The sequence below is a fragment of the Thalassophryne amazonica genome, chromosome 2 (genome assembly GCF_902500255.1).
Source record: "Thalassophryne amazonica chromosome 2, fThaAma1.1, whole genome shotgun sequence".
In the NCBI taxonomy this organism is placed as follows: Eukaryota; Metazoa; Chordata; class Actinopteri; order Batrachoidiformes; family Batrachoididae; genus Thalassophryne; species Thalassophryne amazonica.
In genome coordinates, this window is record NC_047104.1 from 60,550,731 (window position 1) to 60,573,426 (window position 22,696).

At 40.3% G+C, this 22,696-nt stretch overlaps 1 protein-coding gene across 1 annotated transcript in view; it reads left to right on the top strand.

Moving 5' to 3' along the window:
* The window catches only part of cd276 (CD276 molecule), a 340,196-nt gene extending 317,965 nt beyond the window's left edge, over positions 1–22,231 (top strand). Inside the window, exon 8 of the mRNA XM_034186696.1 lies at positions 22,060–22,231. The gene's annotated coding sequence lies outside the window, so the exon portion shown is untranslated. The remainder of the gene's footprint in view (positions 1–22,059) is intronic.
* The last annotated feature ends 465 nt before the right edge of the window (positions 22,232–22,696 follow it).

Sequence of the window (22,696 nt, forward strand, 5' to 3'; positions counted from 1 at the left end):
AGCGGCTGAAAGACAGAAGGTGCCCTGTGACAACCCATTCAATCCCCCTCATGGCACGTGTCGGCCAGATTCCGGGTGACACACACAAAAATCTAACACCGCTCGCTTGGCACTTAGAAAATGTGTGGCCATTCGTGCTATTAGCACAAAAACAGCAGACAATCACTTTCGAGCTGGATGTGAAGTTTGTCTAAGTACCCCCACGAGTGTGGCGTTGCAAAACAGCAATGCACATGTGGTGCATGTGTCTCGCACGTCTGTGAGCATCTCACCCCCCCCCCCCCAAAAAAAAAAAAACACATGTCACATGCCAGTGGGGGAGCACACTTGCATAACATGCTGACACATATATGCTGCACAGATATGATCACATGGGGGCCAGACAGGCATGTCAGAGCGCACACAGCACAGTGAGGTGCCTGTCGGCTGCTGACCAGAGATTCACTGACAGATCACATAACACAGACACAGAGTGACACATTGGTGTGTGAGCTGGACGGACAGGGGGTGTGGCTGCCGACAGCAGCTGCTGTGGAGAGCTGTGATTCTGCACATCCCAGCTGGAGAACATATACCGTGTTTGGACAGACATGAACTAACAGATGTCCGCTGTGATGCACGTTTGTCTGCCTGCTTTCCTCATGTGGATATACATAAAAACATAAATCACTGTTGCGATGGGCTGCAGCAAGCGAGCGCACGCCGCACACATTGACAGGCTGCCCCAGGTGAAACAGACAGTCAGATCAAAGCACACAGCGGGCAATCTGAAAGTCACGTCACCCATGTGAGCTCTGTTCAACATGATGCGATGTCTGTCCTGCGGCGCACTGTCCACAAGACACGCATGTTGGGCTGAATACATGCAGCGCCAGCTGATAAGAGAGAGTCAGTGAAATGCGGTGTTTTTATATGGTGTGTGATTTTTTTTTTTTTTTTAAATACGTCCATGTCCTTCTTGATTTCAGGCATCTTCATCACCTTTTACAGGCCAGCAATGGTAGCTCAGTGGTAAAGTTTCCTGGCTGGCAATCAGAGCTTTTGTAAATTGCAGGTTCGAATCCCATGCGGGCATGTATTTTTCTTTTTTTTTTGCCCCAGCAGCTGTGCGATGTGGTTACACATGCTGTTGGACTGTACCTGCAACATAGACCACCTGTATAAGAGGGGCTAGAGCAGGCTGTACTTCCTGAGGAGGTTGTGCTCTTTTAACATGTGCAGGAAACTCCTGCAGGTATTCTACCAGTCTGTGAATGGCAGCGACTTCTTTTATGCTGTGGTGTGCTAGGGTGGCAGCACATCCAAAAAGGACTCATCTGGCTGGACAAACTGATCAGGTATGCCAGCTCCGTGGTCGGCATGAAGCTGGACTCTCTGGTGATAGTTGCAGAGAAGAGATCATTGAAAAAACTACTGGCTATCATGGATGATGCCAGTCATTCTCTGCATACTGTCATCAGTACACAGAGAAGTCTGTTCAGCGACAGGCTTCTCCACACCAGAAGTAGGACCAGCAGAGCCAAGAACTCCTTTATCCCCCAAGCCATCAAGCTGTACAACTCTGACCTCGGGGAGAGAGGGGAGAGTAGCAGGAGGAGAGAGGGTGGGGAGGACGGGATGAGAGTGGCATAGAGCATACTGTGTAATGCTCTAAGTTTACAGTGCAATATGACCAATGCAATTTTTTGTTAGGTAGTTTGTATTTTTTAGCATTTTTGTTTTTTATTATTTTTTTACTGTTATTGTTCTTATTAGTGCTGTGCTGCAAATGGAACCTTAATTTCCCTGAGGGACCTTGCCCAAGGGATCAGTATCCTTAATCCCTTAGTTGCTCCCGGTGTGTAGTGAGTACCTTGTATGGCAGCACCCTCACATTGGGGTGAATGTGAGGCATTATTGTAAAGTGTTTTGAGCAACAATGCAGATGGAAAAGCACTGTATACGTAAATGCAGTCCATTTACCATTCATCAGTAAAGTTCTGTCTATCTATTCATGACCTTATGTGGTCATAGTGTTTTCGGTGGACACATATTCACAGCAACTGTCCCAGTGATCATAACCTCTGCCCAACTTTATTGCAGGAGTTATATTTTCACCCCTGTTTGTTTGTGAACAGCCTGTGACCCACAATTTTTCATATATCGTACAGAGGATTAATATCCTGATAGGGAAGAACAGTTTCAGATTTCAAGGTCAAAGTCAGGAAAAATCTTGTAAAATTGGAAAAATCCCTAGCCTTTAACATTGATTGAATTTGTAAAAAATTAATAACTCTGTCAAAAAGATCAAATTTCTTTCGTATTTCAGAGCATTGTGTAGGATGGTTTCCTTTATTGACTGACACAGTCTGATCTGGATCTGATCCAGATTACAGATTGTGTAGCCATTTCAATTTAAAATTGAAAACCCCATTTAATGTATATACTATATTACAGTAGCCAAGTGGCCTTTGTGCGCATGTGTGTGTGTGTGTGTGTGTGTGTGTGCGTGAGTGCGTATGGCTTTGATCTGACATTTGCCGTTTGGTATGCTTATGTATTTTGGGTCAAGGGTGAATGCTGCGAAAACGTAAAGTTCATAGGACTAATATTTTTGGACACATTAGGGATATTATCTAATAAGGATGAGCGAGTACACCACTATCTGTATCTGTATCTGTTCAACCATCTAAATGATCTGTATCTGTCCTCGGAGTGGGTAGGTCCTAGACTGGAAGTGGGTGTGGTTTAACTGGAAATGGGTGGGGCTTAAATCTGCACATTATTTTAAGTCTGAAATTGATATGATTGCTCAAATGTTGCTTTATTTATTGTTTATTTGAAAACTATTTACAGAAGAGCCTAAAAATTGAGATTCAAATCAATGATTTTGATCACAAAAGTTTTGTATGAACTCAGAACATGAATATTCTTAAGTGTATGAATGAATATTTACAGAACAGCCTCAGAATTGATATTCAATGTTTTTGATCACAACAGTAAAGGAACTATTTTACAGAACAAGTTTTTTTTATCAATTCAAAGCATGAATATTAAGTGTATGAATTAATATTTGCAGAACAGCCTCAGGATTGAGATTCAATGTTTTTGATCACAATAGTAAAGGAACTATATACAGAACAATTTTTTTTTATAAACTCAAGAACATGAAAATTCTTAAGTGTATGAATGAATAACAGAACAGCCTCAGAATTGAGATTCATTGTAGTAGGAAATTATGAACTACTAAGTATGCATGAACAAGAGTTATCATACTCAACACAACTTTCTTTTTTATTTTATTTTTTATTTTAAGATCAAACTGATTTTTTTTTAATTATTTATTTATTTTTACTACCTAACATTCTTGGCATTTTTTCCACACAAAGTTAAACAATGTTGATTAAGGTGTGTGTGTGTGTGTGTGTGTGTGTATGTGTGTCTGTCTGTCTGTGTGTGCATGTGTGTGTGACTGTGTGAGAGAGAGGTTGTTCTACTGATCAATTTATTTTTATGAACTGCAGTGAGAAAGTGTCAGATACTACATGCAGCCATATACAATAAAAATATTAATATAGGCTACTTTGTGTGTTCAACTATATGTGTGTCTCTGTGTAAGTGGACTGTAAGACTGTTTATTGTTAAATGATCTGTGTGAACTTGGTGATTCATGCAAACATCCATTGATGGCAAACAGGGAAATAATATGTCAGCCTTTTTCACTGTATTCACCACGTTCAGTACGAGCAACGTTTTCCAACTGACTTTATATCACCAGCCGAACTAAGCGCAAACATAGGGTTAAAAATATAAAAAAACCCAGACCAGAGTGGAGGCAGTGACCGACACAACGCGAGCCGTTTTCAGCTCTGTCTTGTCAAATGCACCGCATACGTTACGGAACAAGTTCACCAAGTAACTTTAATTATCACACAAACCGAAAAAGAGGCGAGCTGAATAAAACCTAAGGAGTGCTGAAGACAGCAACAACGTGAGGTAGAGTCAAGCCAAGCACAGAGAGAGATCCTGTCTAAGGTGTGTGAGAGGCTGCAGAGAGACGTGTTTGTGTAGGGAGGGGCTGGTGCTGTGTGCGACTGGCCAATCACTGAGCGTGAAGACAGTCAGTTACCCAATAAGGATTTTCCTTCAGATATTGATGAGTTTTGATGAGTTATGCTCGTACTCATCGAAAATGCTTTATCCATACCGGATACTTGTCTGAAACAAGTATCTAGCGCAATCCTATCATCTAACGACAGTAATGGATCTTGTGCTGCGGTGCAGCATGGGAATTCAGGGTTTTAAATGTTATTGTGGTTCATGTTAGTTTAACAGTGTTTTTAGTATTATTGATTTATTGTGTTTTTGTAGTTAAATTAGTTTAGTCAGTTTATTTGTGTCATGTAGCTGTTGCTATACATGTAAAGTGTAGTGTAGTAGTGTATATAGCACCAAATCACAGCAAAGTTGGCCCAAGGTGCTTCACACAAGTAAGGTTTAACCTGACCAACTCCTTGCACTGTGTTGTCGGTGACGGTGTTGTGCACAAGCGTGCACAAATCCATTGCAGCGGGGTCACTCACGCCTGCCCGTCGGCTTAATGTTTTCCTGGTTTGCTCATACGAGCTGTTCCACCATGATTTGCCCTGATTTGTACTTATTTGTACTGTCTGTGAAGGGGCCCTTACGGAGAGCCCTGCCATGATTGATATTGTTTAAAAACAAAAGTACTTTTTATCCAATTACTCGATTAACCAAAAAAATAATCAACAGAATGCTCTATTCCAAAAATATTTGACAGCTACAGCCCCATTTCTAATATAGATAATCTATGATTAAGCCCATTTTATGAAGTCTTGTTGGAGTGAAACAGTGTCTGTAAATTATTTTATATTGAATACATTTACCTCTGGTATCTCTGATATATTTTTCAGTGTTGGAAATAATTCAATTCCCCATGTTTCGGCATCCAGAGTACGCAGTAGATCTTTTCCTATATCTGTTTTGCAGTACTACCACCATCTTTATTTATCCAGGGACTTAACTCATACCATTTTGAAGCTGTGTGGATTATTGCTGGTAGTTCCAGTAGCATTCTATTGGTGTTTTTATTCTGACTGAACAGTGCCACCCCTTTAATACAGTGTCTTATCTGTAAATATTTACAAAATTGACCTTGTCCATCTAAATTGAATTTGTCCTTTATTCTATTATAGAAAAGAAAACTGGTCTCTTCAAATAAGTCATCTAATGTGCTCATACTGTTTCTTAACCAGTGAGTCCAATAAATTGTCTATTTTTATTTTGGGATTACACCATATGGATGCATATTTTTGTATACAATGAAAACTTGATTTTGCCCAATAATTTTTCATAATGTCTTCAATATCTGAATTTACAGTAGTTCTATCCATAAATATTTCATACCATTTGGAAACCATTTAAATGTAAAGGCAGATAAGATAGTAAGTCATGGGAACAAGTTTGAGACTGTTCTTCTGTTCTGTTCTTCGTTCAAGTCCAAACTCAGAATCAAAGTCAGGTTATTATATTCTTGCAAGAAGGAGCAAACAATAGTTCACAAAGCTGCAAAGCATCATTGGTCAAAGAAGTTATTTTCTCACACAAGATTTTATACAATGTTGTATCTGGAACACACAAATAGCAATCACATACAGTAGTGTTCAGAATAATAGTAGTGCTATGTGACTAAAAAGATTAATCCAGGTTTTGAGTATATTTCTTATTGTTACATGGGAAACAAGGTACCAGTAGATTCAGTAGATTCTCACAAATCCAACAAGACCAAGCATTCATGATATGCACACTATTAAGGCTATGAAATAGGGCTGTTAGTAAAAGAAAAGTAGAAAAGGGGGTGTTCACAATAATAGTAGCATCTGCTGTTGACGCTACAAACTCAAAACTATTATGTTCAAACTGCTTTTTTAGCAATCCTGTGAATCACTAAACTAGTATTTAGTTGTATAACCACAGTTTTTCATGATTTCTTCACATCTGTGAGGCATTAATTTTGTTTGTTTGGAACAAGGTTTTGCTCGGTTACTAGTGTGCTTGGGGTCATTGTTTTGTTGAAACACCCATTTCAAGGGCATGACCTCTTCAAGTATTTTGACATATCCAAACTGATCCATGATACCTGGTATGCGATATACGAGGTCTGTGAGACAGTATCGGACCTTTTTATTTTTTTCAAAAACCATATGGTTTTGAATCACGTGTGATTGCATCAGCCAAGCTTGAACCTTCGTGCGCATGCGTGAGTTTTTTCACGCCTGTCGGTTGCGTCATTTGCCTGTGAGCAGGCTTTGAGTGAGCACTGGTCCACCCCTCTCGTCGTTAAGGAAATGGCAGAATGATTTGGAGCTTTGCTGCATCAATTTTTTCTTGAAACTGTGAGAGACCTCCAGGTGGACACCATTCGGAAAATTAATATGGCTTTCAGGGACGATTTTATGGGGATTACACAGATTAAGGAGTGCTCCAGCCGGTTTAAAGACCGCCCACAGCGTCTGAGAGCGCAGCGCGCTCCGAGCGCCGATCGACAGGCTCAAACCCCGCTGAAACAACCAGATCATTTCCAACGTGAAGGCTTTGTTGATCCAGGACGTCATCCCGCGCCATGAGGGGCACGGTGGCGCATTCATCCGCTTCTTTTTCCATGAAAAAATTTCCTGTAACAGTGGAATGTGCCGGAAAAGTGCTGATGTCCACGCCTTCTGCCTTTTTGTGAAAGTCAGACGACTTTTCATAGCCTTAAGAGTGTGCATATCATGAATGCTCAGTCTTGTTGGATTTGTGAGAATCTACTGAATCTACTGGTACCTTGTTTCCCATGTAACAATAAGAAATATACTCAAAACCTGGATTAATATTTTTAGTCACATAGCACTACTATTATTCTGAACACTACTGTAAAGAACACCCTGTATTTTCTTCATTATCTCGCAGCTATAGGTGGGTGTAGCCATTCTTCCTCTGAGCTGGGCCAGTTATTTTACCTGTTCACAAGGTTGTTCTGCACAAACATGTTGACTGGAATCTTACAAAATGAAGAAAGGCTATGTGAATACACAACATATAGCAAGTTGACATAAGAATAAAACTTGACATCATTTTTCCAACAGGATCATTTTTCCAGATTTGGACCAGTTAACATAGAAACACACACACAAAAAATGTAATTATTCTTCAATAACTTATAACAACACTGATACAACGTTGACTGGGTCTACACTCAGCACCAAAATATCATCTGCACAAAGAGATAATTTATGTTCCCTACTGACCCAAGATCTCCTTTAATTTTTGGTTCCTGTTTGATCGTTGTGGCTAGTGGCTCAAGAAAAATTGTGAATGACAGTGGACTGAGACTGCACCCCTGATGAGTTGATGAAGTATGTAGCGGATATTTAATAAAGCCTCCACATGGGGGACCATAAAGATGTAACCATTTAGTTAATTCTTGATCGGCTCACACCGAAGCACCATAAGAGGGTAGTGAATAAGCAGTTAAACTCCCAAATTGAATTAGATTGGGTTAGGCCCCATCTGATGAGTCACCAAAATAATTAACAATTTAGGGTTTAATACTTTTTATTTAATTATTATTCAGGGCACCACCTATTTATAGCATAGGTACTTTTAATTTAAACATTCACTAATTTATCGGTCTCAAATTAATTAATCAGTCTCTGATCTGAAAGTCTGAATTCACAATACGATTAACCAAGGGTTTCCTTCTGAACACAAAATGAACCAGAGTAGAAATATTTACAATTTATTTACAAGTAATGAACAGTTTGCTGGCATTTTCATGGACAGTGATTAAATAAGTTCATTCATGGAAACAATTTTCTTACTCACTCATGAGACATTGAAAGAGAGAGAGAGAGAGAGAGATAAAGCTTAAAGACTTTAAGTGAATAAATCTGATTAGAATTTAATAATGAAATTTGAAGCCAGTTATTAAGAAAAATATTAAACAAACATATGAATATGTTTAAAAGGAAGAAGAAGAATAAGGAGGAGCCACTTTGTATCCATTAACAACAAACCCTTTTTCTGGAACCTTTAACTGAGTCACTTAGCTGGTCCGTGAGATGGTAGTTTGGAGGGATCCGTCCGTTCGTCCGTCGTGCTCACTTAGGTCAAGGGGGTAACTCAGCGATCTCCCCAGGCGATCCCAAAGGCTTGTGTCGGCTTTACCGACAGGATGGCTGATGGTTTGAAATCAGCACCGTCATCAGCTTACAGGAACCCAAAGGAGGAAGGTGTTTGTTGAAAATGGTTTCTGGTAGCTTTTAAAAAGTTTGTTGGAGCCAGATCCAGAGCCAAAATCTTTGTGAATTTATGAAAAAAGTTAAAACTTTAAAAGCGTTGAAAAAACAAAATAGCCGACAGAAAAGGAGAGTCCCTTTTCTGTAAATTCGCTATTACATGGTAGCTTTAGCTTAGCTTAGCTTGGCTTAGCAATGGGGCCTTGGCCCAAGAATAAAATTAAGCATTTAAGAAAGGAAGAGAGAGAGGAGAGCAGGGAGAAGGGTTGCCGGCAGAGAGGATGCGAGACTCTGTTCTAACTTTTTAAAGGGGGACTGACGTCACCAAACTCCGCCCATTTAGGGTGTGTAACCTCACAGAAAATTTCATGTCTTCACAGGGCAGACTCAGATGATTCAGCTATTTAATGACATTAACTGTTTTGGTATAATATCTGTTCTGAGACACACGAATGGATACACATTATTAATCATCACTTAAACACATCCTTTGGATAAACAGAATACTTCACCATCAACATTTTGACACGGCAGAAAGATCACATTTAAACACACGTCAGTTACAGGAACACATGTCAATAAAATGGAATGATTATATGCAAAGCATTTTGTTTGATTAACTCATTGAGTTCCAGCCATTTTCAAAGTTCAGAACATCCCAGTGCCAGGATTTTTCAGCATTTGAGTATTTTTTCAAGACCCATAGAAAATTGAGTTCTATGTCCATGTCAACAACAAACATACCAAAGGAAACTTCAGACTTTCCTTTATCATCAGAAAAAAATGTTTGTTTGTACCTCTTTCCATTCTTTAGTAATTGTCTGCAGAACATGGGTGGGTATCACTAAAAATGCTGATTTCTGACAAAAAAAACTGTGGGAAAATGAACATGCAGCAGCTCAACTCACCTGTTGCATGTCTTCCTGGGGCATGAGGGGGTCTTGTTGCTGAGGTAGATGGCTGAGGTGAACTAGCTCTGCCGGTAGCAGCAGATGATGGTAACCAGTCGTCCGATGAGTCAGGTTCAGGCTCGCTGAAATCCGAACCGTCAGGGGAGGAACTCCATCTGTCTCTTCCCCCAGCGGCGCGTCTTTTCCCTCTGGCTCGCGCATAGTTGTCTGTGATTTGGGTGCTAGTGGGTGGCGCACTGCCCAAACCTCTGGACATACTCTGCTCCAGAGTTAGCTGTTTCAGGTAGCTCGATGGCCAACCCTTCTTATTGCTCTGTCTTGCCATGTTGTCTGAGACGTTTGTCTGTTTATCTTTTCCTTATATAGACAATGCGTCTTCTTCGCACACTTTCTCCAGTCACATAGAAACAAATACTGCCCTCTAGATTGTTGCTTACATCCTGCGTAATATAAACTTTCTGACCCAGTGGTGGTGGGGGAAGCTAGGTATTCTGTGGGGGGCAGGATTGGAAGGATAGTAGCCTAAACAAATGCACTACACTATGTTGGCGAAACACACACTCTGCTGCTCCAGTGTGAGCTGATTGAAACCTGCTGTCACCATATTTGTATTTCTTGTGTGTAATTGTTTGATCATGTGTCAGACTTTTTTGATCAGGCTAGCAGTGAGCAGTGTGCTAACTGTCTGTGAGCAATCGAGCATTAGCCAGGTCCCCTCTCTCGGCTATCCATTTACAATAAAATCTTTTTTTTTTTTTAACCAGAGAACAAACAAGTAGACTTAATTTCTTCTCTGAGACAAGGTTAGATGATCACATATCCACACTCACACTGCTACCACCCACAGAATGGGTTCCCTTGTGATTACAACTCAAATTCTTTTTTTACACAAGCTAGATCAGCTGATTACCCCCCATAAAAAAAATGTAATTGGCTCGATGACGCGTCTTTGGCGCGGGGCGTTACTATCGGAAAAAACTCGTTTAAGAGCCAGTAGCATCGAGTGAGTTAATCACTACAAACGGCATTAGAAGTCTTAAGATATGAATAAAAATACTGATGCAATTCTTTTTATTTTAAACAAAAGGTATTTTCCTTTGCTTAGGCCTAAGTATAATAGCTGGTTGTGAAGACTCAAAGATTTATGGCCATGTCTTGTCGTGGGTGAAGTTTTGCAGTCTTGAGAGGTTCTGGCCTTAGCGTGAGGCCATAAAGGTGGGTTCTTCGGACCTGGGCAATTTCAGATTCTGACGTGAAGCCATTATAATGTCATGTAATTCATAGTGACTGAAATTTAACCGTTAAAAAGGCAATGGCTCCCCTTTGAAGAACTTTGAATTACAGTTTTGTTTTGCTGTGAATCCCAGTGTTGGCCCATGGGGGATATCTCCAAGCTTATCTGAAGATCTCCAGATGACTTAGGAATTTCTCAACTGAGATGGAAAACAGTCTTTTGTCTGCAGTTCCAAACTCAGGTTTTTGTTGAGACAGCATTAATATATTTATTTAATTAGGGCGAAGCAAGGCCATGGCGCTACATCATCCAAATTAAATGTAATAGTCTCTTCATGTTATCAGTCGAAGACCTGTTTAATAAACCCTACTTGATTTTTTTGAATAACTTTTGACGTTAGGTAAGACCAGTCAAAGTTCTCCCCAGACAATGGAACAACGGCGTTGCGCCATTCTACTGTTATGACAGTGCTGTTATACTGCACCGTGCTCTATTTTTTAATCCAGCCAGGCTGTTTGTGCTGAACGGACTGCTGCCTCCCCCCCACCCCCCGCCGGTATCTGAGCAGATCCACAGCACTGCAGCTCAGAGAGTGAAAGAACAAAAACTCCATCAAAGTCTTCCAATAAAAAGAGCTCCTTCTGCCTGTGTAGATAGTGACACATTAAAGCTTTATTTTACAGATGAAAGCCTTCATATTTCCAAAGTTTGCTCAAATAAGCCACAGAGAGAGGAGGAGCCAGCAAGAGAGGAGAGGAGAAGAGACAGAGAGAGAGAGAGAGAGGAAAAAGTGTGAACAGCAGACGCTATATGCTGTAAAAAAGCAGCGAAGCAATTTTAATCAACAATCATCTTCACCACACAGCTTCAAAGAAACAATAGTGTGGGAGAAGTGTGAAAGTGTGAAAAACTGATTCAGAAAGTTTTTTCCATCCAGAGTTTCATCTTTAAAAGAGCAAGTTTACTTCTTTACTTCTTACAGAAGTGCAGCCTGTCTGCTCTGTGTCAGCCTGATCCCGTCAGATCTCAGAAGCTAAAGCCTCGTTTACACATAGACGGTAAGAGCTCCCGGAAGCGTCCCAGAAGAGTTTTTGGCTCCTCCGGGCCGTCTTAGGGATCAAACGCCGGCGCTAGGGGGCGTGGCTTAGTTCCGGCTTCACCGGGAATCGTCGAAAAAATGATTCAACATGTCGAATAATTCCGGGAGCACTACCGGAGAATTCGTGTGACGACAGAGACAACGCGAACAATGGCGTTTGATACTTTTTAATCGCCGTTTTATCCTGTCCCTTCCTGTAGTGCCGCAGTTTACACCACCGTTATTCGGCGGCCGGCGTTGTATCCCTAATCAACGGCGTATAAAATGGAGATAGAGCCCACATCGGCGTACACAACAGCGTTTTAACCGGCGAAGAGGCAGACCAAACGGCAGCGCTAGCGGACAGTACGCCGTTCTAAACGCCACCTCCCGGTTTAAAACGGTTGTTCCAAACAGCCGATAGGCGGCGGTCAGTATAAAAACGCCAGCGCGCTGCATGCAGGCCTCTCACTCATGGCCAGCTCCAGATATTTTTGCAGAGAAGCTCCAGTATGCCTCCTAAAAGAAAGTTGGCAGCAGCAAGGACTTAAAGAAGAAGGAACCAAGAGGTCTGGTTCAGAAGCAGAGGGGAGGCCTGTGGTGGAGACGGAGCAACACGTTGAGGAGGGGGAAGGAAGGAGAAGAAAAGGCTGAGGATGATCTCCCTCCCCCTGCAGTGACAGAGGCATGTATTCCTGCTGCTTCAGCCTATTATACTCTGGGTCGGTGCCTATATGCAAATGATCCTGGAGTAACACAGGATTTGCCTGGATAAAAACCTGGGTATTAACCAGTGGTACACAGGGCATTATCGGCGGCAGCAGAACACCGCCATTCTCACGCACGTCTTAACCTGCGATTGTAAAGGATAGAACTGGGTATTAACCCCTGTTGCCTGACGTGTGCCGGATGCTACGGCGTCAAAACACGGCTTTATTTGGCAGATTAGCGGCGTTTTATCCGCCTATTTGCGGATAGTACGGCGGTCCAAAACGCCGGCGAAATGCTCCACCCCTTTCCACCGCAAAAACAGCCGGAACTACCGCGAACTTCAGTCTATGTACTACCCGCCGACAAAACCGTCTATGTGTAAACAGGGCTTAAGCAGTGCGGCACTCTGGTTAGTACTTGGATGGGAGACCTCTTTGGAACACCAGCGGTTGTCCGTGTTTCTCCAGGTAACACTTGAATTGCGTCAGGAAGGGCATCCGGCGTAAACTTGTACCAAGTACCAGTGCGGATCTATCCGCTGTGGCGACCCCGAACAAAATGGGAGCAGCCGAATGGACAACAACTTCTTGCAGAAGTAATTTTATTTTTTCATTTCATTTTTTCAAATTTTTTTCAAATTACTTGTATGTGAGAACTTACTTGAAATAAATTTGATTCTGATTTGACAATCAAATCAGTCCAGATTTAGCTCTTGTTCAAACAAGACAATTAGGGGTTATATTGTTTTAAAACAAGTATGCAATCCCACTCAGAAATGTTAAATAGAAAAAACTAAACTGTCAACATGACAGAAAAACTCTGCCTGTTTTACTGGATTAAAGGTACAGGTGTCATTTTTAAAGACGAGAGCAAATGCTATGTCCGTCAAATATTAATGTGTTTTTAAACTTTTCAGTGTTATTTATTTATTAACTTAGACAGAAACATGCAAAAAAACTTTGATATTATAACATAAGTGTCATTTTTTTGTCTATTATTCTTGCTTTCAATGCGTCTAAAACCAGTCAAAATGACTCGCAACGCACGCCACCTCAGGTGATAATTGCCAACAGCACCAACAAAGAATTTCTGGGGAGAACCCTGCTCAGTGCTAATATCTTGAACAGTATTTACAGTCAACATTTTTAAACTTACGGGTCTATAATTAGTTAGGTCTCTTGGAGCTTTTTTTTTATTAGTGTTATAATTGTTCATTAAACTTTCTGGGAGAGACACAGAATATCTACATATTTCTTATAGGATTCTTCTAGGAAGCATCTACACCAGGTGACCTTCCAATTTCATATGAATAATAGCATTTCTTACTTCAGCCTCTGTTATAGGAATATCTAAATTGTCTTTATCTTTTAGAGTGAGCTCTGGCACCTTCTGGAAGAAGAAGTTCAGATCTTCATGACTGGTTGTACTCCTAGACGTATATAGATCTTCATAAAAAAAAAAAGTTTAAAAACTGTACTAATCCCTTTTGATAATGTATTAATTAACCATCTTTTCTAATTATTATGTAATATTATTTGCATCTTGACATTTAAGCTGTTTTGCTAATCATGTGTCTGACGCTTCACCATTTTCATAAAAATTTGTTTCAGTCTAATATGAATACTCTGCCTATTTTAATATATTTCAGTAATGAAACCTAATAACAATTTTATATAAATTCTCCTCCTTATATTGTTCTGGCCAAATCTTTACCCAGCTCACTGATTTCTTTTCTAGTATTGTATTTTTGTCTTAGTTTTCATTTCTGTAAGCAATAAATTTTCCTTTGAAAAATGCCTTGAGTGCATCCCAACAATAGATATCTTTTAGATGTTCCCTCATTATATCTAAAAAAATATAACGCAATGCTAAATACCCTGGGCCGTATGTGCCTTTGCAGCTGTTAATTGGTATCCCAGTGCAAAGTATATCTATCAGTCAATCAATCAATCAACATTTATTTATAAAGCGCATCTAAAGGTGCCCTGACACTTGCACGAGTTTGTTCCAAAGCCCCTAGGATCATGGAACAACCTACCATACAACATCTGTTCTGTGGGATAGATTGAGGTTTTTAAATCTTCCCTAAAGACTCACCGCTTTTCTCTGGGTTTTAATCAAGTTTAAAGGTGGGCTTCTGGCAAAATTTTATATTTAATTTTATTTCAGTTTTAATTTTAATGATATTTGAATAATTTATTAAATTCTATTTATAGTACTGTGTTATATATTTTAGGGACTATTTATTGCAATTGCTGCATTTTGAGTCTCCCGTTTTAATGTGTACAGCACTTTGGTCAATCTTGGTTGTTTAAATGTGCTCTAGTAAATAAAGTTTGAGTTGAGTTGATCCGCGCACTTGCACGTCACTTCGTCGTTGCAACCCTCCCAACCACTGTATTCCCAGCTGGATGCTGCACTTTGTTCCTCTGGATTGCCGCGCATTGTGCGCTGGATTGCTGTGTTTATAAAATAATTATTTGTAGTGGCTTACTCATTTTCTCCCTGAGTTGGCTGTTGAAATGCCTGTAATCGCTTCTGGAATCACAGAGACGTTCCAGCTGCCACGTCTCTCTCTCTCTCCTCTCGGGCTTAATGAGGTGGAGATAGCATTTGGAACAATCTAAAAGGTCATTATTTGTAATATTTACATTGTAATATCTTGGTAAACAGTGCATGTTCATCTCACACGCATTGTTTTTGAATTGTTTGTATAATGGTCACATGAAGGTCACACAATTAATGCGTGATGGAGTATTTGAACATTTCAAAATTTTCTTTGTCCACTTGCACGAAACCGCGCACAGTTTACAATGGTTTACACTGAGTTTGAGACAAGTTTACTCTCGTGCACGGCAGAGTGCGTGCAAGTGCGTGGATCAAAGTCGTCGTGCAAGTGTCAGGACACCTTAAGTAAAGCTGGCCAGACTCCCATAATGTTCTACTGTAAGTACGGAGAGTTAAAATTTCAGACAGGTAAGGAGGTGCAAGGCCATTAATAGCTTTTAAAACAAACATTAAAAAAGCCAGTTCTAAAACAAACTGGAAGCCAGTGAAGTAAGTACAGGACAGGTGCAATATGCTTATGTCTGAAAGTGTTTGTTAAAAGACGAGCAGCAGCATTCTTCACCGATTGGAGGCTTGCAAGAGAAGACTGGTTAATGCCAGTATAAAGTGCATTACAATAATAAAGTCTAGAGCTGATGAAAGCATGAATGCCCATCTCAAGAACACGTCTACTGAGGAAGTGCTTTAGCCAGAAGACGAAGCTGGAAAACTTGCTTTGACAACAGAGATTATCTGTTAATCAAACCTCAGACAGTTGTCAGATATCATTCCCAAATTCTTGACAGCTGGTTTGACATAATTAGCCAGGGCACCAAAGTTTGGTGCTACCACATTCAGCATGCCAGAACGCCCAGACACAATGGTCTCAGTTTTACCATCTTTCAGGTAAAGGAAGCTTTGGCACAGCCACGACTTTACATCATAAATACAATTAAATAATAATGACAAAGCATTGCGCCAATTAGTCCTCATAGGCAGATAGATTTGCAGATTATTTGCATAGCAATGAAAGGACAGGTTGTGCTGAGCTACAGGTGTATGTAAAAGGTTGGGCACCCCTGATATTTTTCATGATTTCCTTTATAAATCATTGGTTGGCTGGATCAGAAATTTCAGTTAAATATATCATATAGCAGGCAAACACACTGATATTTGAGAAGTGAAATGGGAAAAGGGAACGCCTTGGGGTTCCCCCGGAGGAGCTGGGGGAGGTGTGTGTGGATCGGGAGGTCTGGGCGGCTTTGCTTGAGCTGCTGCCCCCGCGACCCGACTCCGGATAAAGCGGAAGAAAATGGATGGATGGATGGATGAAATGAAGTTTCTAGTATTCACAGAAAGTGTGCAATAATTATTTAAACAAAACTGGGCAGGTGGATAAATTTGGGCACCCTTGGCATTTTATTGATGTGAAAACATTTAGCACTAATTATTGGAACACAAAATTGGTTTGGTAAGCTCATTCACCATTGATGAATTTGTGCTGCTGTGATGAAAATATGGCATTTTCATGACAATATCACGAACCAATAGATTAATGTATATTTCGTGCTGAATCATGACATGCAGTGAGACCAGGTTAGGTATTTAATATGGCCATTTGCAAATGTTTCTCCTCTTTGCATCTCTTCTAATGAGTGGCAACATGGGATCCTCTAAACAACTCTCAAATGACCTGAAAACAAAGATTGTTCAACATCATGGTTTAGGGGAAGGATACAAAAAGCTATCTTAAAGATTTCAGCTGTCAGTTTCCACTGTGAGGAACATAGTGAGGAAATGAAGACCACAGGCACAGTACTAGTTAAGGCCCAAAGTGGCAGGCCAAGAAAAATCTCAGATAAGCTGAAGTGAAGGATGGTGAGAACAGTCAAATTTAACCCACAGTTGTCCTCCAAAGACCTACATACAACATGATCCTGCTGCAAATGGTGTCTCTGTGCATTGTTCAACTATATAGCACACTTTGCACAAAGAGATGCTGTATGATGCTATAATGCAGAGGAAGTCGCTTGAGGTATGCTAAAGCACATTTGGACAAGGCAGCTTCATTTTGGATTAAGGTGCTGTGGACTGATGAAACTAAAATTGAGTTATTTAGACATAACAAGGGGTGGTATGCATGGCTGAAAAAGAACACAGCATTCCAAAAAAAAAAAAAAAAAAGCTTGCTACGTACAGTAAAATTTGGAGGTGGTTCCATCATGCTGTGTGGCTGTGTGGCCAGTGCAGGTACTGGCAATCTTGTTAAAGTTGAGGGTCACATGGATTCCAGTCAATATCAGCAGATTCTTGAGAACAATGTTCATGAATCAGTGACAAAGTTGAAGTTGTGCCAGTGCTGGATCTTTCAACAAGACAACAAACCTAAACACTGCTCAAAATCTACTAAGGCATTCATGCAGAGGAACAAGTAAGCAAGTACCCACTGAACCAAGGTGACTGTGTTTTAGGAAGGTGTGGTTTTAATAGAGGTGGCGCAGTCTCATCAAGTGTAGTTTTGAGCGCTGAGTTTAAACTATCTACAAGACTGTCTACTGATTGGGCATTCTCCAAACGTGAAGCTAAGGTATCAGGCAGTCTAGCTTCGAGTTCAGTCATAGTTGAGCTTATGCATCGCCACAATAATAAACATTGTTGTTGTTCCACTAAACACAGCAGCGAAACTGTAAACCTTATAACAGGGCTGTGAAAACTCTGCGGATCCACGGAATTTCGTGGATTTCATCATGGGGGGGGGGGGGGGGGGTCTTAGTATTTACTCTGTAATCGTGATCGTCACTGAGTTTTTAAAATGTCTATCGCAAAGTGTTCTTTTTTAACGACATCATGCAAGTTTTATAAGTCCGTGGCAGCCCGTGGACACTGATCTGTGTGTTACAAATACAAAAAGGTGTCCTCAGATCCGTGGAGTTTCGAGGAGATAAAAGCTTGGCTGTTGCGACAGTTGTCGTAAAGCGGGACTGGTTGGTTGCTGCGGCGATTCTGTGTCTCTTGCACGATGCTTAAGAAATATAGCATGTGGACATTGCAAACCTTTAGAGCTCTAAAGTTTTTAAAAGAAGAATTGTGCAGCATGTCTGTGTCACGGACTGATATCAGACAGATAGAAGATGGCGTGAAAGACTGGTTGAAAAAGTCTGATAAGGACAACATTGTTGCTCGCTTCATCAACACACCTGAAAGATAAAAGAAACGGGATCAGGAAACACGATAAGAATTTTCTCTCTCTGGAAAATAAACGTGCTGTTCAAACAGGATTTTAGACAAGATTATGTGACTTTTTTCATTAATCTAGACTTTCTTTCATTAGGAAAAAAGACTGGCTTTGAATGCATTTACATGCATTTACACAAATGAGTTTTTATTAATGTAGACTTTTTTCATGGGAAAAAGACACTGGCTTTGAGTGGATTTACAGGAATTTACACAAGAATATGTGGCTTTTTTACTATAAGCTTTTTATTGATATTTTACCATGAATTTCAAAATATACTACAGGTTTTAGCTGTGGTTTTTGAAATGCTGTAACAGTCTTTTCAATCTTCATGAATTTCATGTTGTTTAATTGTTCTGAGTTGATGCATAATTTGGTTTACAATCAGGGCATTGGACTGGGTGGGGGGGGGGGGGGGGTAAAGGGTACTATGTATCCAGGGTCCAGAGCATGGGGGTTCCCCACAAAAAACTGGCATTAAACTGGCATTTTGTGTGTGCATGTTATTAATGTCCATACAATTCATGTTGTAAAAGAATATAATTAGTATGAATGAATATAAATGTTGCAAAACATAATTCTGCTCTAACAATAATATTGAAAGATCTCTGAGGGCCCTTCCCACCCCTGCACAGTTGTACAATGGTTTAGTCCAGGCCCGCACGCTGCCACACACACACATCCCAAACGGGATCTGACAGAAAGAGGAGGCGTGTTTAGTAGTGCTGAAACAACTATCGATTTAATCGATTATTAAAATAGTTGTCAACTAATTTAGTCATCAATTAGTTGTTAAATAACTTTGTTTTACCGCAAATGTTTCATTTCTTCCATATAAATCAACCATTTCTGTAGCGCGGCTTTGCTTTGAACCTTGAACCAATTGAAGCAGTGATTCGCAGATCGAAGCAGTGATTCGATCTTGTGCTTTGTTGATTCATTGTTTTATTTCACTTAATCTTATTTTTTTTCCCCACTAAAACCCCAAAGAGCATATGTCTGTGAGTACTATTTACCTTTTTATGTTAATCTGACCTGTTATGGTCTTCTGAAACAATTGATAGATGTATTTTATAACTTAAAAAAGGGGCCGATGCTAACGTGTTAGCATGTCTATGGCGTTTTCAATTTTAAAGTTAGCATTAAGCTGTTGCAGCTGTCAGCACATTGGTTTTCTGTATAATCATGGCTCAGCGTTTTTTGTCATAAAAGAGTCAAATGTATTACAGATTGTAATATTTTATTCATTTATTTTTATTATATATCAAATAATAATAATAATAATAATAGAAACAACAATAATAGTAATATAACTAATAATGCCACAATAGTTTTAGAGAAACAGACAAAAAGAATCTGATAAAACAAAACAGAAAAGATTAAACCAACTAACAATGAACATAAATAAATATAGAAATAACTGTTTCCTGTGAACACCTAGTGACTCTTAAAGGGGATAGAGAATCAAAATCATCTTTTTCATGTTTTTGGTGTTAGTTCAGAGTCTCCCCGCTGTGGGAATACACACGAAGTGCCAGCAAGTTTCAGAACCTCTATTTCAAGTATTTCTCCTTTTTTGAATTGCCCCTAGAAAACAGGCCAATCCGTTTTTCAGAGAAAAGTTACGTCACTTTTTCACCAATAGCCCCCACACACACACACCCACACCCACCCCCTTTCACACACGCCCCTTCAAAATTAATTATTCATAAGGTTGTGCCCACCCATTCGTAACACTCGAAGAGGAGCAATGGCGAGCTACAGGTGTGCCTTCCCAGGCTGTCATAGCGGACTACGATCTTTACATATTCTTCCCACGGAAAGCAATGTACACGGTCAATGGCTTTTATTCATTTTTAACGGCATCCCCAGTACATACAACCGCCGACTGTTTCTTTGCTCTACGCATTTCACGGAGGACTGTTTCACAAACCTTGCACAATTTCGAGCTGGCTTCAGTCGGCATTTAATACTCAGTAGAGGGTCAGTTCCGACTTTGCGACAAAATCAACCCCAGCAATCAGTACAGCCTGTAAGTATCACATTTTCTTTTGTTTTAAATTTGTTTTTAAATTTATTTCGGATCGTTTTTTTTTAATTATCATTATTACTTTGTGACTGGACTTTATGTCACAGTCAGCCTCTGGCTGACTTCATGTTGGTGGGCGAGGAACAAGATTTATCACTCAACAGCAATGTTGAAACGTGATCTGTTAAATAAGTTACTGAAGATTACTGTCGTCTCGCGCTCAACTTTTGTTCAGAATCAGCTTCTTATCACTGGTAATGACGCGGATTTCCTCTCACTCAAACCCACAGCTTCACAGTGCTTTAAACCGTCGTCCACAGACTTCAATAGCGACACAAGTGCAGCAAAACGAGACGAGTCATTGGATAAATGCTGGGCTTGGTCCCGCCCATCAGAGGCTCTGCGTGTCTGGGGGTCTATGGGGCAGTGGGCTGGCCTCGGCTGGCCCGGACACCCAGCTTCTGCATGATGATTGGATGATCTGTCTGAGGCTGAATCCATTTTTGATTGATAGCGAAATGAGCGAATCAGCGATCATTTTCATTCTGTTCTGAGTTTAACCGGAGACTTTCCTAATCCTCTTAGCGGCATTTTCAGTGAGAGCAAGGGCAGCCAATCAAACAACGGCAACCGATCAGCGCCAACACCTACGTGCATTTCATAATGAGGTTGCCAAATAAGCTCCGAAACGACGCCATTAAAAGCAAACGAGGCATTCTAAACCCAGCATAGTAACATAGCTGTTTCAGAGAGCCTTTTAGGAAGGTTCTGAGCCATTACAGACCCAACCAATTTTTTTGAGCTACATATCACATCACAGAACAAGGATTAATGCCCCATTCAACCTCTCTCTATCACCTTTAAACCTCCACTTCATCCCTGTTTTATTAAGTTTAATGACAATTTGTTTCGGTCAAACCACATCTAAGCTGTGTTTTTACACAAGAAAAAATAAAATGCAGTAAACTGCACATTTGTGTCTTTTTTCGTGAAAATATGTTTTTAAAGATCACATATTACTCTTTAGTCAGGCCTTTAAAATAGTTTTGTGGACTCTTGCTGTAATATGTTGTCAGTGGTTCAGATAAGTTGCTGTAAGCATCTAAAAATGCTCATAATCGGGTGAAACCTGATGGAAATCTCTTTGTGGTCTGTCGGTGATGTATGTATGTGCAAAATAAAACAAAACACTACTCCATGTATGTTTTTGATGAGAATAACATAACTTTGTTACAAGGTCAAACGTTGATGTTGCGTGATAAAGGTCTTTTAATAATAACTCACTTAAAGAAATAATGGCAAAGCTCACATGTAAGTAAAAAACCCCCAAAACGATTAATCGAAAAAATAATCGACCGATGAACTGATTAGTAAAATAATCGTTAGTTGCAGCCCTAGTGTTTGACAAGCGGGGCAGTTGTTTTATGTCGCTTACCTTCCCATTGGTGCAGTGTTTTATTTAATCAGGCAGGATTAGCCTTCTTCACTGGATTTAAATTTTGCAAGCATTACTTGTCCTCTATCAGAATGCTTATACTACATTCTACTAGTACTATAATTCTGTATGTAACAGGAATATTATCAGTATTCCACCAGCGAGACCCCTTTTTTAAATTCAAGGATTCAAAGGATTCAAAGAATTTTATTGTCATATGCACAAAGGAACATGTTCCCTGCACAATGAAATGTGTTTACTGCATTTAACCCATCCTAATTGCCAGTTAGGAGCAGAAGTCGCCTTTAGGCACCGGGGACCAGCTCCAGCTGTATATCCTGCCTTAGGTCAACAGCAGGGCTGAGCAAACCATGACCGGCCTCATGATGACAGACGACACACACATAACACACAACACACATAAGCTGGCCCAGTACATGAACACATATTAAAAGCACACACAAGGTAAAACACCTGCTTCAGTTATTGGTTATTAAACACCCAACATTGTTCATTATATTATAAAACATATCCTTTCCAACTGAGAACAGTCTGACATCACATATATTGTGTTTGTGTGTGTGTGTGTCTTTTTTCCAGGAGTCCAGGCCAGACAGCGGATAGAAGATGAGTCTGGCGGGTAATCCCGCTCCACCTATCCATCAACCTAGAGACTATTTCCAGCATCCCCTACAGAATGTCAAAGCTTTGCTGAGCAGAAGATGAGTCGATCATCTGCTTTCTAAGACTCTCCCTTGAGTTCTCGCAAAAACACAAAACATCATGTGTCATTATTTTGTATTGCCTTTTGTCACTTTCTGTCAATGACGGACCGTGACAGTGAGTGATTGCAGTTGAATGAGTTTATTCTATGCAAAACAGAAGTCATGTTTGAAATCCACAGGATGTGACAGGATGAGTTGTCTCGAGTATGAGCCTCCAAGGGCCACATGCCAGTGCTAGAGATCACCTGTCTAATAGGAAGTGAGGCCTTTGAGCAGATGACCCTGCCTCATTTGCCGTCACTGTCTCTGAGAGAGAGAGAGAGAGAGAGAGCACGTGCGCTGGGCTCTCCCATTACTCTTACACTTGCTAATTAGCGTCTGTCATTGGAGTAACTTATAGTCAGTGGGAGCCTCACTTCTGTATTCAGTAACTTCAGGGAATTGAAATTGAATGCCAGGTAGGCTCCAACACATTGCAAATAGTGCATGGGATACACCCTGATTTCCTCACT